We start from the raw sequence: 17,757 nt of genomic DNA on the forward strand, positions 1-17,757 counted from the left end.
TTTTTGCATTTCTACATGTTTTCAGTGACATCCAACCCCCCCCAAAAACAAAAGATTGTTACCCCCCCACCAAAAAAGAGAGAAATTTTTGTTTTTGCATTTCTAACTGTTTTAAGTGATTTGCAACCCCCCCAAAAAATTGTTATCCCCCCTCCCAAAAAAATTGTTTGAGAAATTTTTTTTTTTTGCATTTCTACATATTTTAAGTGATTTCCACCCCCCCAAAAAAAAATTGAGAAATAATTTTTTTTTTTGCATTTTTACATGTTTTAAATGATTTCCACCCCCCAATAAAAATTGTTCCCCCCCCCAAAATTTTGTTTTTTGCATTTCTACATGTTTTAAGTGATTTCCAACCCCCCCCCAAAAAAAAAATTTAGAGAAAAAAAGGTCACAGTGAGGTCAAATATTCGATTTTTGATGGTTTGGTACAGATAACTCGAGAACGGAAGAAACTACCAATGTCAAATTACACCACGTGAATCAAAACAGTGATGGCTAGTGCTGATTAGATTTTGGTCAAAATCGGTCAAAGGTTAAGGTCACAGTGAGGTGAAATATTCGATTTTTGATGGTTTGGTACAGATAACTCGAGAACTGAAGAAGCTACCAATGTCAAATTGCACCACGTGATTCAGGAGGGTGGTGGCTAGTGCTGATTAGATTTTGGTCAAAGGTCAAGGTCACAGTGAGGTCAAACATTAAAAACATTCGATTTTTGATGGTTTGGTACAGAATCATTGTAAAAACTTCTGGTTTGCGTCGCTACCTTCTCCAGGGACAGCTTTTATTCGACAAGGTCAGAGGTCAAGTTGACAATTTCGTAAGTGCCAGTCTATGACTGCTTGTTTGTGTGTTTGTTTGTAGGCAAGATAACTCGAGAACGGAAGAAGCTACCGATGTCAAATTACACCACGTGATTCAGAAGGGTGATGGCTAGCGCTGATTAAATTTTGGTCAAAATCAGTCAAAGGTCAAGGTCACAGTGAAGTCAAGCATAATTCCGTAAATTCATGTGGAAAAATGGAGTATTTTTGCTTCGCCCGATGGTACGAGTTCGTTTTAACTTCGATTTTAATTTTGTCTTCGGTTTTTGCGATCGCTGAGGACGCTTAAAACTCGGTTGTCGAAATTCTGGTAAAATCGGATGTTTGAGACGTTTTAAGATTGTATAAAAATATTTTCCTCGCGCGTCACGGGTCGTCACATGATGCAGTGCGCAATTCATGTGGAGAAATGGAGTATTTTTGCTTCACTCGAAGTTAGGAGTTCGTTTTAACTTCGATTTTAATTTTGTCTTCGGTTTTTGCAATCGCAAAGGATGCTTATAACTCGGTTGTTGAAATTCTGGTAAAAATCGGATGTTTTGGAGACGTTTTAAGATTGTATAAAAAATATTTCACTCGCGCGTCACTGGTCGTCACATGATGCAGCGCGCTCAAGCAGACTCGTCGTTGAGTCACGTAAAGGTTTTCCGTGTGCGCGCTGACGGTGTTTTCGATAAAGATGGTGTTTCAAAGTCAATTTTTTTATCCCAATAAAGGTTATCGTCGCATGCCTGACTCGCTGAGCCGTCGGATAATGCAAAGATTGTTGGTGGATGACCGAATATTACGGTTTTGTGACTGATAAAATAATATAAAATAATTGCGTGGAGAAATGGAGATTTTTGCTTCGGTCAACGTTACGATTTTTGATGGTTTGGTACAGATTCATCGTATAAACTTCTGGTTTGCGTCGCTACCTTCTCCAGAGCCAGCTTTTATGAGACAAGGTCAGAGGTCATGTTGACGATTTTGTAAGTACCAGTCTATGACTGCTTGTTTGTTTGTTTGTTTCTGAACAGTATTACGGAAAAACTCCCCGACGGATTTCGACGAAACTTGGTGGGGGGGTTAGGTGTGGTCCAAGGATTATGCCATTAGATTTTGGACTTGGTCCAAAATCCAATATGGCTGCGATGGCGGGCAATTTGAAAAAATATTTGATTTTTTTTTTTTTGCATTTCTACATGTTTTAAGTGATTTCCAACCCCCCCCCCAAAAAAAAATTGTTGCAGAAAAAAACTTTTGCAACTTTTTTTTCAACAAAATTTCGATTTCTTTTTTTTGCATTTCTGCATGTTTTAAGTGATTTCCAACAAAAAACCTGCCAAAATTATAATTGCGGCTGATTTTGGAACTTCAGGTGGATATACCCACGTAAAATCAATTTCTGTCTCAAGGAATCTAGTTATGACGAATGAATTGAGTATGTAAAAGTTAAAAGTAAAAGGGAAAGTTGCAAACTATAATTCTGTGAGCACTGTTGACGTCAAGTTGAATGAATAGGATAGCAGGTTCACTTGAGTGACCTCGCAGTATTGGCGGCAGAGGTTTTGCACTCTACGGAGTGCTCCCCCTCTAGTTTTAGCCATACTTTCGAAAATGCCTGCAAGATGTATTGTAGCAGGATGCAGCAATACAAGCAAAGACGATGTAAGCCTTCAGGTATTCCCGAAAGATGATAATCGTCGGAGAATATGGACATCTAAAGTGAAGGTACTGCTTCCATTGGCATGCTATTCATTAACATTTAGCCAAAATGCTAGCCTGGTGTTGGCTCAGTGGTTCAGTGGTTCAGTTGGCGGCTTGGGATCCTAGGGTCCTGAGTTCAAGCCCCATCAGCCACTGAATTAATACACCAGGGGGTTGACTCAGCCTGTCATCCTTCCGAGGTCGGCGAAATTAGTACCAGTTCCAGTGTGTGTACTGGTAGAGGGGCACTGCATCAGCGACACAGTCACGCTTCAAGAAATGATAGCTGCCCCGGCAGCTCAGCTGCCATACGACCACCACCAGCCAAAATGCTGTAATAAAAGAAAAGGGGAAAAAATGTTTGTACAACTATGAAAGACAAATGTATCTGTCCTATTACACGGCCTCATATCCTCGGGACTCTTACGCATTGACTTATACATTGTGTGCAGACTAATACAAGTTACTTCTCAACTCGAGATCTCCAGAGTCTAAACTAGTCTGATAAATCCGTCGTCCGTCCGACTAGGCCGATAAATCTGACGTGCTGTAACTTTATTTTATTATTGTCTTTTTTCATTGTTTTCTACTGGTGCGACATGACGACAGTAGGAATAAAATAAATAAAAATGCAACAGAACGTCAGATTTATTGGACTACTCGAGAAATTGTGTCGCAAGGTGTGTTCTGCACACAAGTTTTCATCGTATCCGGACAGCGAGGGTGCTTCGTTTTATGCGTGGAGAGATACGGCCGATGACATGCGCCGGCCTTGTTTGTGATTAATTCGCTGCGGAGCAACATGTCCGCTCCGCTGGTCACATCACTTCACTAAAATATTTCTGATATCGAGCAGTATGCAAGTCGAATTTACATTATTGAATTACGAATAGGATTTAGTCCAACCAGTTGTTATTTCCGAGTCTTCCTTCGATGTCTTCCCGATCATCATGAACTCCGGGAATTTCATCGCCATTTTCCTCTATTTGTCCTGCTTCGGGCTCGAACTGGTAAGGCCGTACTTCATTTACAGCTGCCTGAACTTCACCTCCCGTGACTGTTATCCGACAATTCTCCATGTGATTCAGACCAAAATCCTTCATTTCTCTCACATTCACTGTCGTTACCAGACAAGTGAAAGTCCATGTCATCCATTATTCAAAACCAAATGTTCGATTTTTTTATAGCAGAAATGAACGAAATGATTGAGTCGACCAATAGAATGTGGAAACGCACAGCAAGCCAATAGAATCACGTAGACCACCAACCCGAGTAATTAACGTGCAGCCTTTGTCATACTGTAGTTGACGTCATGTGGGTTACGCCCCTTTCAGGAGAATTTTTAGGGGCGTTCCCGAAGAGGTTTGTTTTTTTTAATTTTACATTTTACAGAATGAGTATTGTGGAAAAACATTGTCAGATCTGAAATCACGATGAAAAACTCCTCTAGGACATATATAAATGAAATTTATGTGCTTTGGCATGTCAGGGGACCTTTAAAGTCTCGAACCATAGATAATGTCATATCATTCTGTTACGGTTTGAAGATGTCCTTGAAATAAGATGGACGCGTTGAGGTGACACTGCTGAGTGGACGCGAGTGTGGGTCATATCGACGGATAGCAGAGCACTTCAACGTGTGTCATCCCGGAAGAGCTGCCGTCTCCCACAGCACAGTGGTGAAACTGGTTCAAAAATTCAAATAAGGCAAGGAAGCAGCACTCCACATCAGGCAAGGAAGCAGCATTCAGAATCAGGAAAGGAAGCAGCACTCAGTATCAGGCAAGGAAGCAGCACTCAGCATCAGGCAAGGAAGCAACACTCAGCATCAGGCAAGGAAGCAGCACTCAGAATCAGGAAAGGAAGCAGCACTCAGCATCAGGCAAGGAAGCAGCACTCCCCATCAGACAAGGAAGCAACACTCAGAATCAGGAATGGAAGCAGCACTCAGCATCAGACAAGGAAGCAACACTCAGAATCAGGAAAGGAAGCAGCACTCAGCATCAGGCAAGGAAGCAGCACTCCGCATCAGACAAGGAAGCAGCACTCCGCATCAGACAAGGAAGCAACACTCCACAGACAAGGAAGCAGCACTCCACATCAGACAAGGAAGCAGCATGTACCATTTGTAAAGTCCTTGGTATGACTCGGGCAGGGTTCAAACCACTGACCTTCTAGACTCATAACAGAGGCCACAACCATTCCTCCAAAGAGTCCAGTTCAACATTTGTTCTCATCATTTTGTTCCTCCTTGAAGGATACCAACTACTTGTATAATGTATCAGAAAACAACACAGTAAACTTTTGCAGAGGTGCACATGAGGTGAGGTGCAAGTTCCTTCCGGTCCAATAACTTTACAGTTGACTCAGAAATTCACTTTTTGGAAAGGGTTGCAGCATTTGCACAGGTCAACAATCTCTCTTGGTTTGAATCGATTCTACAAAACAAAGAGAAAACACAGGTAAGAGTTCATTCTGTTGTTACCTCCACCATTGAAGGTGAAGGAGTTGATGTTTTCACCCCTTTCTCTGTTTGTTACTTGAAGAAATCTACGATTTTGTCAAGTATGTTGGTCGGTTCAGTTTGTTTGTTTGTGTGTACGTCTCTTTCTACAGGTCGCATTTCGAGTCGGAATGTCATGGAACTTCACCAATGGACTTATTGGCTACCAGAATAGAACCCTATAACTTTTGGCATGTCAAGGTCAAAGGTCAGGAAAAATTCCTGAAAATCGCAAAAATCCGTATCTTTTGGCATGGGCTGATTTTCAAAAATTCATGGCTTCGCCAAATCTAAATGGATTCCTTTCAAATTTGAAACACGGACGTAGGAGGGGAGTATATTTGACTGGATTAAAAATTGGTCACATCCGTTACGGATAACGGAGGTGACAGGTATTTCAATTTAATGTTTTGGTTTTTTTGTTTGTTTACCCTAAAAATTATGTTTAACCCCAAAATTACCTATTATCACTCAATATTCTTGATTGTTCGCGATCTTGTTGAATTTCGTCAAGCCTTGGTCTTTTGGGCCATTTTCATTTGTTTGTCTGTGTGTGGGATACCTCAAAAAGTTGTGGACGGATCTGGATGAAATGTCGTGGACAGGTTTGGTGTGTGACAAGGACAAACTGATTAGATTTTGGTGAAGATCCGGATCGGGATCTGATGACAATAATTTTTAAATTAATTCTACACCATTTAGAGATCGGGCTCAAAACAATACCTAACATGGGATCTCAAAAATGTATTGAGCCAGATATGTTCTTGTGGATCAGGCATTAGTACGTGTGTCGATCGACGCATCACCTCGAGGAGGTTTCACCATTCACCAATTTTTTTTTACAGTCTTTACCTCGCCTGTTCGAAGAACAGAGAGCTATAGCGATACCCCCGGCGTGAGCATCAACGTCAGCGTCAGCGTGAAAATGTTAAAGTTTTTGGTGCAAGTTATTTAGAAGCTTGCTCTTCATTTAATATGTGTACTAGGATGCTGATATTTGGCATGGAGATTCCTTTGGGTATATTATTGATGTAGTGAAGTTGAAATTAAAAAATAATTTCAAATGTTTCAAATTTTTGACCTGTTTTGAACCTAACCTTTTCATAGCACATCAACGGCATTTGTTGCACATATACATCGCGGTGTATGCCCGGGTTAGAATAGGTGTACCATATCCCTGTGTGTCACAAGAGGCGACCAGAGTTGGCGTCAGGTAGGGCATCTGGCCATAAAACATTGCCTCAAGAAAAGCTAACCCCTGCACAGCAGGGAAAAATGGCTGTAAAAGCGGCTGCTGTTGTTGTTATCAACGTTAAAGTTTTTGGTGCAAGTTATTTGGAAGCTTGCCATTCATTAATATGTGTACGAGCATGCTGATATTTGGCCTGGAGGTTCCGTTGGGGTATATTATTGATGTAGTGAAGTTGAAATGAAAAAATAATTTCAAATTTTAAAACATTTTGACCTGTTTTGAACTTAACTTTTTTGGAGCACATCAACGTTAAAGTTATTTCCTTTCTAATGTTTTTATCAACCACACTATTTTTTACTGATTACAATATACAAATACATATATTGCTTTAAAATTATTTGGATCAGACTTCACTGCAATGCTTTATAAAAAATATGATTAGACTAGTCTTTCAAACACGATAAATGTATAAACAGGCGAGCATTGGGTGGCTTTGACACCAACTCTCTGGTTATATATACAGTAGCGGTACGAGTATGGGCCCACCTTCGGTTGGAAATTTAACGCGTTCATCATTCTACAAAATGAAACTTTCTTCGAGAACACACTGTACACTTGAAAAAAATTGGGATGCACTGTAACCATACTTAGCCTTGCTGGACCACGCAGTAAAGTTTTTGTGATGTAAAACACTTTCCAGCTTTGACTGGGATTATATAATTACGCTCACTTGGCACTTCTCATGAAAGAAAGCTGCATAAAGCAACCAAAAAAGGCAACACAAAACAAGATAATTTGGAACCAATATTTTAGAATTGGAGTATGGTGGAATTGTTGGCAAATTTCTGTCCTGTCCCACTCCAGTTTGAGGTGACACTCAGGGTGAATGAGTCCAAGAGGGAGGACTGGACAAAAATGACAGGGTTGATTAAAGGGTTAATTCGGTACTTATTATTTATAATTGATGTTGGTATCTGGCATTTTGTAACACCCTGTTTCATGACTACTTGGATGGTGTGTTTGGAGAGCTTCCTGTTTGCCAACACTAAAGGTCACTCTCCCCTCCACTCTATACTCATGACCTTTTATGCCTTTGTTAACCTTCTCCGAGCTCACCCTTCCTTCCCAGGTCATGTTCCACCCCCCTGTCCTACATTCTCTGTTTCACTTTGTGTTTCATCCCCAGTTTTTCCCTTTCTCTCCTTCCCTGTGTTTAGTTTGTTGCCAGCTTGTTCTCTCCCTGTGTGCTCTTCCTACTCCCATTGCTCTCATTCTTCCCCATCCCCATTCTTTCTCAGATTGTCCCTCTGTGGTCTCCACCTACCCTTCTGTTGGTGTGTATCTCCCGATTCCACAACGTTCACATTTATTTCTGCGACATGTCGCTCGTTCATAAGAGTTCAGCATGGTTGCAGTTGTTGCTGTTGTGGTTGTTGTGGGGTTGATTTTTTGAAAGGCACACCCATTGGTCGGACAGCTTCAGGACCCCGCCCACATTCGTTGCTTGACTCCACCCACCATGACACCTTGACAATATAATATGACTGCCATCTTGGTTTTCTGAAGGCCCTGTCACATCAAGCCTGAAGGCCTCATGCTGATTATTCACTGCCCGGGTTTGTTGCATCAGATTCATGTTGGTTTTGTTTGGATCGAGCGTTACTCACGCTGAGGGAACCCTAAAGAAAATCGTGAGTAATCGATTTTGTGTCGCAGGTTGTGAACACAGTGTGGCCAGTCTCCTTGTGTTATGTTCTGACCGGTTCTGTGTTACAGCTCTTCCATGAGCCTCGACGACAAAAAAAGAATATATACAAATTTTTTCAGACATCACAATTTTAAACGATTTACTTGGTCTTTTTACACTTCAACACTTCAACACGAACATGTTTTCACATTTGAACAATTATCCACATTTTTCCACCACATGCTGACTCATCAATCCACATGGAATTATTTAATTATGTACAGTAGCATTTCATTACAACAAACTCATGGGAGAAATAGTGGATTTGATACGAGCGTCATTTTGCATCCGAGTGCTGTTGCTTTTAATTATTACTCGATGACCCGTGAACCCGTTGGGTTCCTGTTGTAATGGCGGTTGATGACAACAATCATTTCAAGAAAAAAAATAAGATAGCTCCAGCGAACGATACCACTGAGGTTGTTTGCATTGATCAAATTCTCCCGAAAAGTACTTGACTGAATCGGGAATTGATTTTTAAAATAATTTTTTCGTTGCCCGATTTGAATTCAACTTGACACTGCACACCGCAGAAGAATGGTGAGTTAGGTGGCCCTTAAATTTTTGCGCTATTTTGTACCATTTTGGCTGTATTTCAGGAACACTCTTTATATATCTATATATATATATATATATATATATATATATATATATATATATATATATATATATATATATATATATATATATATATATATATATATATTCACAAGATGAGAGTTTAAGTGATATAGAGAAGATAAAGTTCAGACACATTTGTTCAGTGCAGAAAGTGATTTTAATTTTTAGAAAGCAGAATAAACCAGAAAGAAGCGAATGGAAACACAGTTGAAGCTGTTTGTGAGTGAGAGCTCACTTGTTTATTTGAAGGAAATACAGGGTGGCCATAAAGTCTCAAACCAAAGATAATGTTATACCATAGATAATGTCACTCTGTAACAGTTTGAAGATGTCCTTGACGAAAGACCAACGCGTGGAGTTGACACTGTTGAGTGGACGCGAGTGCCGGTCATATCAACCGATAGCAGAGCACATAAATGCGTGTCATCCCGGAAGAGTTGCCGTCTCTCATAGCACAGTTGGGAAACTGGTTCAAAAATTCCAGGATACAGGCAGTGTGTTTGATATTGTGCAGGGAATGATGGAAATGCTCCATTAATGCACCGCGTTCATTACAATTCTGCACAGCGCATTGAACTGTGAATTTCTCATGAGGGACAACACATTGAACGTGAGTAGGGTGAATATACTGGTTCTGGCTCACTTTTCCCTATGTAAATGAATGGAGGATTTTCAGCGATTCCCTTTTTTCCCTAAAAATAAACCCCCTTTTTATCCCAAGGTATATTTATTTGTCTCCCCTTTTAACCTAGGGGCTCTCTATTCAAATAACCCATACAACAAGATAAAGATTTGTTAAATATCTGAAACGTCTAAGCCTCGGGACACTCTTTATCAAATAACCGATGCATTTTGTTTAGCTCACTCATTGAACCTATAAACATTTGTTCATTCTCAAATTCCTTCAATAGTTTAATTTTCTTTGCACAATAATCCCCATCTAAAATATTGACAAACAAAACATTTGAATCTTTATATTTTTTAAGATACCCCTTTTGTGCCATTACGAAATGATAAACTTCTCTTAATGATCTCATCTGACCACCGCCCGAGTTGCAAATCATTTTTGTGTATAAACCACGCCATAAAAAAAGTTTTGTTTCAAATGTTTTCAGTTCATGCCGTGAAAATGAGGAAGTGTTTTTTTTGACACGGTCGTGCTGTGTGAATGAGGAAGTGGTTTTGGATTGTCATGCTGTGAAAAATAGGAACTATTCTGTGAGACAAGGTCTCGTGTTTATATTTTATCTCAGAACACGAACTGAAAACATTTGAATCAAAACCATTTTAAGTATGTTTTGTAAATGATTCATACAATTTGAGAATATATCTCCCAGTTATTTTCCAAGCTGTCATTTCCTGTGGCCACACCCAATGATTAAGCAATCTCCTCATCGTTGCTTTATAAGTGATTCGCCAGACAAAGTTTCTGCCAGACGGGATTTTCATTTTTACAACTGAGACATGGACTCACTCTCTTCCGATGAAGACAACAGCTCACTACAGAGTTGGTAAGTTTGTGTATGGTTTTCTCTTTGAACGATGAAGCAAATGATTATTAATTAAATCATGATAATTCTGATATTTTTTTTGTTTTTCCTGACAGGTCGTTGGAAGAAATTGAGTTTACATATCACAATGAGGTGCATCAAATGAATACTCTTATTGTAGAGATCAATGATTTTAGAAGGGAATTGAAAGACATTTATAATGAGTGGTACGGTCTTATCACGTCCTCTGATCTCGAAGGAATTAAACCAATGGTGAGACACGTGTGTGTGTGTGTGTGTGTGTGTGTGTGTGTGTGTGTGTGTGTGTGTGTGTGTGTGTGTGTGTGTGTGTCTCTGTCTGTCTTTCTAACTACCTCTCTCTGCTCTTATTGAAGAGGTCAATGATTTATAATGACTGGTACGAAGTCTTATCACGGTCTCTGATCTCGAATGAATTAAACCAATGGTGAGACGTGTGTGTGTGTGTGTGTGTGTGTGTGTGTGTGTGTGTGTGTGTGTGTGTGTGTGTGTGTGTGTGTGTGTGTGTGTGTGTGTGTGTGTGTGTGTGTGTGTGTTGCTTTCCCTGTCTGTTTGTATCTCTCTCTGTCTGTCTCTTCATCTATACCCTTGACTTATTATTTTTTTTTTTCAGCACTATCACACAACATCAGCTGTTGAAGCAATCTTGTACAACACATTATTTTCTGGAGGTAAATGTTTCTGAATTATTATTAATATCACTCTCTCTTTAGAATGTCGTCTTATGTTGGTTGCGTCATTAGTTTGGACGCGGTTTTGTCAGTGCACTGGAATTCATTTTATTGACCTTGAAAGGATGACAGGCTCCTGGTGTGTTAATTCAGTGGTCAACGAGGCTTACTCATATTACCATGTAATTATCTTTATAAAACCTAATTATTATCCACTTTTTGTTTCAAAACAGAATATGGTGTCTGAGTTTCGAAATCACAAGACATCTGAAGAAGATTGCTGGGAAAGATTATACATTCTCGCAAATGAATATTTAATATTTTCAATATTAATAAATTATATTTGTTTTGTTTACAATTACTTGATTCTGAATTTCAAGAAGAGGATCAAGACATGAACGAGAGGGAGGGGTTGGGGTGGGGAGGGGGTAGGTGTGCTCCCCAATGACCCATCACCCCTCATCCCATCCCTCCCCTCCCCATGTGTGTGTGTGGGGAAGGGTGGGGGTGGGATGAGGGAGGTGGTGGGTCAAAGGTGGGGGCGCACAGGGGGATGAGGGGGTGGGGCTTGTGTGGGCGGGGCTTCGGTGGGGCTTGTGTGGGTGGGGTGTGTGTGGGAGGGCTTGTGTGGGCGGGGTGTGTGTGGGTGGGGCTTGTGTGGGCGGGGTTTATGTGGGTGGAGCTTGTGTGGGAGGGGTTTATGTGGACAGGGTTTATGTGTGTGGAGTTTTTGTGTGGAGCTTGTGTAGGCAGGGCTTATGTGGGAGGGGTTTATGTGGGCAGTGTTTATGTGGGCAGGGGTTTATGTGGGTGGAGCTTATGTGGGAGGGGTGAATGTGGATGAGGCTTATGTGGATGAGGATTGTGTGGATAAATGGATGGGTGGAGAGATGGGTGGATGGGTGGATGAGTGGAGCTTGTGTGGATGGGTGGATAATTCTTTAATTAAATAAACATGTTGTGTGTGGGGAACTAATTAACTAATCACTAATTATGTGAATATGATGAATATGGGTGGAGCTTGTGTGGGGTTTGTGTGTGGTGGGATTTGTGTGGGGTTTGTGTGGGAGGGGCGTATGTGGGCGGAGTCAAAAAGGGGCGGAGTCAAAAAATTTCAATTTATTGGAGCTTGTGAGGGGTTTGTGTGGAGCTTGTGTGGGGTTTGTGTGGGGTTTGTGTGGGCGGGGCTTTTGTGGGTGGAGTCAAAAATGGGCGGAGTCAAAAAATTTCAATTTATCTTTGTCTTTTGTAATTCCTGTGAATAAAATGAACCTAAAATCTCTTCCCCTTCCAAATCATATATTTTATAAGTCCAAGGAACCGTATCTATTACATCAACAATTTTAAAAAGTTCTTTCGTCCATCGTTCAGTAAAACCCTTTTCAAAATGAGATTTCCACCTATATATTCTTACGATATCACCAACTTTGAACTTAGGTTTTCTGACATTAATCTCTTTTTCATATATAAATTTTGTAAATGTTTCTGATGGTTTCATATTTGTTGACGTGTGATTCGTGTCATTATACTTATCCACAATATCCTGAATAAAAGATGACCATTGTTGTGAACCGAGTTGTGTGAATTTTTTATATAGTCTCTCTTTTAAGGTACGATTAAAACGTTCAACAACAACTGCCTTCCCTTCATTAAAGGTACTGTATAATGTATAATTATGTAATTCATCAGCTAATTGCTCTTCAGTCTTAATGGCATCATTAGAGCCTATAAGTTTTTTGAATTTCCAAGTCCAAGTTTCAATTTAGCACTGATCATCTTCTTCACAATGAACCGATCAACTTTTTCTCTCAAGGTTGGATTTTGTATCAGAGACAAATTATACAACATTTCTCTATCGGCTTCATGCTTTTCTTCCAACGTTGTGGTATTTCCATAATCAATATCGTGTCTCATGCACACTTCATCAACTCTATTGATAGGCTGACTCCAGGATTTAGGATCGTCTGCCTCATCTAATCTTTTATCCAAGTTTGTGCCTGGACCACAGAAAGAATACCCTGGAAGATGTAATTCCCCTGGTATTCCAGTAGTTGTAAATTTACTTCCTGAGAAAAACTTTTGTATATCTCCTCCACGTTTGTGTTTGGAGATAAATTGATTTTTTTTTGAACCACACACCGAACATATACCTTTTTGTATAACCCTGTTATTTTTACTTTTAATATATGAAATATTTTTAGTATTAGTTTTCTTTTTACATTTGAGACAATAACTCATTTATTTATGAGAAAAATTCCTGCAGAGTGCAAAAACCTTTTTAGTTTCCAACATGCACATTTGAATCTTAATTTTTAAAACATAAAGAATCCTTAGAAATGCCTTCACTCTCTCCTCCATTTATTTAAGAAAAAAAAAAAAATGAAAAACTTGAATTAAAATGAATATCTTGTCGATGTCAATATTCTTGTCGAAAGTATTGCAAATAGACTTGTCAATTCTTTGTTTTCCTCCTCGTTCGGTTTAGTTATTTTCTGTAATACCACCAATCTTTTTAAATCTCACTGGTTTCCATATTTTGATATTTATTTAGTCTCGCTCTTTCCTCCCTCTCCTCCCTCTCCTCCCTCTCTCTTCTCTCTTTCCTCCCTCTCTCTCTTCTCTCTCTTCTCCCTTTCATCCCTCTCTCTTCTCTCTTTCCTCCCTCTCTCTCTTCTCTCTTTCCTCCTCTTTCTTCTCCTTTTCCTCCTCTTCCCTCTCTTCTTCAACTCCTTCCTCATCCCTTACTATCCTTGAATCGCTTACACCCCATAGAATATCATACATATATTCATCAGGATTTCTTGTTATTCCTGTATCCAAAATATTTTTTTACAACAGGAAACCAATAAAATTTATTTTGAATTTCTAAAAGAGCCTTACCTTTTCTTAACTTTATAATTTTTTCATTATTTAACATTCTAATTAAATCTAAAGTTGTCGGTTTATCAACATCAGCATAATGCCAATCTTTTATTGAAAATACCTCATTCTTATGTTGTAGAACATATTTATTAAAATACCGAATACCCTTTTCTTGAAGGTATGCTTGGACACAGAAATGATAATTTTCTTGAAGCCTTCTTGCTGTCATTTATGTATTAGAAATATATGTTAGAATAATATTATGGCACGAAACACCTCCCCATCTTCCCATAGTTAAATCATTTTGTATTTCCTTACTTATTATATATAATCCTGTTTTTTCTGTTTTCATGAGATAAACAAGGGCAAAACCATTATTATATTTACCCTTATTAAATTCTTTTATTTGTTGTTTACTAATCGTGGACCCACAAAACTCATTCTCGATACCAAGTGGATAATATTCTTCCTTACGAGACTGATTTAATTGTTCCAGGTCTTCGAGGTTAATTTTAAATGACCAATTATACCCTAAATCATTCATATCATACCCCCATTGTTCTATTCTCATGAAAACGATACGCCCTTCTTTATAAAAATTTATTTTAATTCGAACTGTGAATTCTGTATGACCTGGAGATAATATCAACACTTCTGTATCTTTGGAATACACAGCCGTTTTGTTTAAGGATATATATTGTGATAAATCGCTTAATCTCACCAAGTCATTCGCGTCAGTCGGGCTTGCATATTTTTTTAATTTATAAGCATTTTTCATGTTAATATTTTTGGTTATATTATATTTATGTCGTTCAGCCTGTGCCTTTGTGTAATAATTTGATAAATCAATATCCAGTTCCTGAGATACACCAAAGATAGAACCATCTTTACCAACATAAGTCATTTATATTAGATTAAAAATAATATCATAAAAATTTTTATTTTTGTTGAGTTGAAATAACACATATAGACATAATTGACCACAACACTTGGAATTTAATTCTTGGACTTGAAATGTTTGATAAACACCATTCTGTAAGAATTTTATGACTTCAACAGGTGGTGGAAGACCAAAACTATCAAAATAATATTTGTCTTGACTATTAAAAATACAAACCCAATGAGAACCGTTCCCATTATTATCTTCTAAGTTCATAATAATATTCTTTGTATGTTTAGGCACATTTGTTAATTCATCTCTCATACAAATAACCACATTATGAATTTTTAATTTCTTACAATATTTAACAAGTTGTAAATTTGATGTTGTATTCTTTCAAAATTCTTTCAACCACTCATCAATGCTCATTTATTTATTAGAAAGATATAATCCATTACCTCTTTTCGTTAATTTTACACCTGCTTGTGCTATAGAAGAAAGCATATCTCCAACTAACAATCTCGCTTTATCAGGCAGACCTTCAAGTTTTTCAGCAAAATCTACAATTACACCACTTCCACTAATTTGTTTCTCCAACTCTTTGTTATGTCTTTCCAATTCTTTTTGAGCCTGGAGTTGAGCCTTCCTTTCGTTGGCAGTTTTCACCGCTGTTGAAATACCACCCGTCAATGCTCCAACCGCACTTAAACCAGCAAATAAAGGAATTAGAAATGGGAGAAATCCTCCACTCGTCTCTCTTATTGAATATTTTTTCAACATTGGTTTTGTCATTTTAATTTTAAGTGAGCCAGTGTCATTCAAGATTTTAACCTGTTCTCTTGTGAGCAAAACATCAATTCTTACTGCTCCTTTTCTCTGAATTGTATTAACGTTAATCGTACAAGGCTTTTGATTTTGAACACAAGATGATAGTTTATGAAGATTGATTTGATTAACATATACCCCAGTTGGTACTTTGCCACTCATTTATTTAACAAAAAATTATGTGAGACTAATCATCACACCATTATCTGTATTAATCTGCAATTCTGTTTCTTCCAAAAGCAAACAATATGTATCAACTTCTTCACTCTCTCCTCTTTCAATGTATAGGGAAGTATCCACTCGATTAGACTTTATAGTTTCCTTTTGAGCGCTCAGGTCAAACGCATAGATTGTATACAAACTTTTAAATGCTGTCATATCCAAAATATTTCTTTATTTCCATTACTTTCACACACCTTTTGGTAAGACTTGTATGCTTCAGCAAAATCATTTTTTTCCCAATTAATTTCCAATCTATCTCGTGGATAAAATGTTCCATCTAGAGAAACGCGAAGTTGTTTCACCTTAGCATTATCACTCAATGCATTATTCTTATCAGTCGCAGTATCACCATCTGGCTTTTTAAAAATGATCCACAGATATCGTGGCTTTCCTTCCAGAACACCCAAATTCCACGTGTAAGTAGTTTGGTTGAGTTTAACGTGTTGACATCTTCTTTTGAGGTATGATACACTGATTGGTTTCTTTGAGTTAAGTCTTCGATTCAACATCTCTTCTGTTTTAAGATTAGGAGTATATTCACTGATATACCAACTCATCTCCTCAATTACAAATTTATTCTGATCACTAAAAGCATTACCAACACCAAAAGCAATCTATTTTCATTATCATTCCTTTGTAGTTGAAATCTAATTTTAAGACCATACAGAACTTTATCATGATCACAAAATCCAAATATACCTTTAAGAGGAACTGCCACAGTAAAACTATTTACTGCTTTTGTATCATCATTATACATTCCTTTCCTTTGAGTATATCCAGGGTCTGTGTTTGTTCCCGTTGACATATCAGGAATAAAACCTTCGACAGACCCCTTTCCCATTCTATCACTGAATGTATAGAGTGTAAATTTCATCATTTCAGATACAGCAGAGACATAATCAACCACTTCAACTTCTTGTTCCAATATACAAACGCACACTATCAAACATTTTCCAGAAGAAATCATTTACAAGTGTAGCGTTTGTGTTATTCCCAGCTTTAGTGAATTTAAATTTACACAACAAGAAACTTTCAGAGAGATTCAAATAGGTTTGTTGATTATTTATTTCAAAACTTTTTGTACCATTCGTATTCCAGTCTGTTCCAGTTATTGCATTTACCTTGAAGTAATCTTCTTTTTTAGTGGAGTTTGAGATAATAAGAGTATCATCCAAATCATAGATACTATCAATTGCTTCCATACTTGTATTTATTTAGGAAAAAAGATGTTAAAACTTTTGAAACCCTGATCCAAGTATTTGAATTATTTTCTGTCGTTCTTGGGGGGCAACTGAGTTTTGCTTTTCTTAATTTCTTTTATTGCTTGTAATTTATGAGATTCCTTCTGAGCATCTTTTATACTCTTTACAGCACCTGCTACATTTCCCACAGCAGAAGCAGTTGAACCAATTAGATCTTTATGTTTAAGAATAGTTGAACCAATACCCATGAGAGTATCAATTATCCCATCTCCTCTAAATTGATGTCCAACACCCCTTTGTCTCTTAGGTTTATAGTATCCTCTACCAAGATACATACCTTCACCCTTGTAGTATGGGGAAAGGAACATCCCATCCCCTGTAATTATTTTATATTTTCCCAACTCGTGTTTCCTCACAATAACCATCGTATTTATTTATTGAAAAACTTCACGTAGGTGAATTCTGATGGATATAACTTCTCCATGAAAAGAAATCACACGATTATCTTGGTCGGTTATCCTAAAATTTACTCTGTGTATGGTTTTTCCTGACACAGGTAGATAAACCAAATTTTTAGGTTCCATATTGAATTTATAACCAATTGGGGTTGAGTATGCGCTGAATGAAAATATTGTATTTGTTTTTTTCCATCATTATAAGCACCATCAATCAAATCACAGTGAATTAACACTGAATTTATTCCTGAGGATATTTGAATGACATTATCACTGTAAAACGTCCCATTAGTTTCAATCTTTTTTGAGGAGAAACCCAATAACTCTCTAAATGAATTATCAATTGTGAAATCAACCTTGTAGTTATTTTTAACTTTAATCGTTGATTTTGATGTATGTTTTTGAATGTTTATAACAATATTTTTTGGTTCATCACCCTGTTCTTTCATAAGACGAGCAATTTCGGAAGATATTTGAGAAATCTCATATGCTCCGGGTGAGACTCTGATCGTTTTGTATCCACTTCCCGGAT

This window comes from Eptatretus burgeri, chromosome 16, assembly GCF_056783735.1.
Source record: "Eptatretus burgeri isolate ZD-2024b chromosome 16, Ebu_testis_v1, whole genome shotgun sequence".
Classification (NCBI taxonomy): domain Eukaryota; kingdom Metazoa; phylum Chordata; class Myxini; order Myxiniformes; family Myxinidae; genus Eptatretus; species Eptatretus burgeri.